We start from the raw sequence: 401 nt of genomic DNA on the forward strand, positions 1-401 counted from the left end.
GCTAGCTTAACTCCTACGTTACTGAACCAATTTCCTCCTAACTTTACAGAAAAATAATTCCCCGTGTCAAAAGTAAACAGCATAAGCTCGGTGATAGTATATGTGTAGTTTCATCCCTAACAAGGGAATTTAAGATCCATTTTGCCTGTGAAGCTCAATGCGGCCTTAACTCTGGAGTCAGTAACGATGTCTCCACAGCATCCTCTCGGGACCAACTCAATATCACATATTTCTCCTGGGTGATGAAAGCACATTATGGGCTGATAAAAGGCAATCTAGGCTCGTTCTTACAGGCCTCCGCAGAGGAACGATTTATTAAAAAGACTTTCTCCGAAAACTAGAGAAAGGAAATGCTCTTAATCAACACGCCACGCTGTATCCACCTTCTGTTCAGCCAATTA

Source organism: Gavialis gangeticus, unplaced genomic scaffold, assembly GCF_001723915.1.
Source record: "Gavialis gangeticus isolate Ggan-Ray unplaced genomic scaffold, GavGan_comp1, whole genome shotgun sequence".
Lineage (NCBI taxonomy): Eukaryota > Metazoa > Chordata > Crocodylia > Gavialidae > Gavialis > Gavialis gangeticus.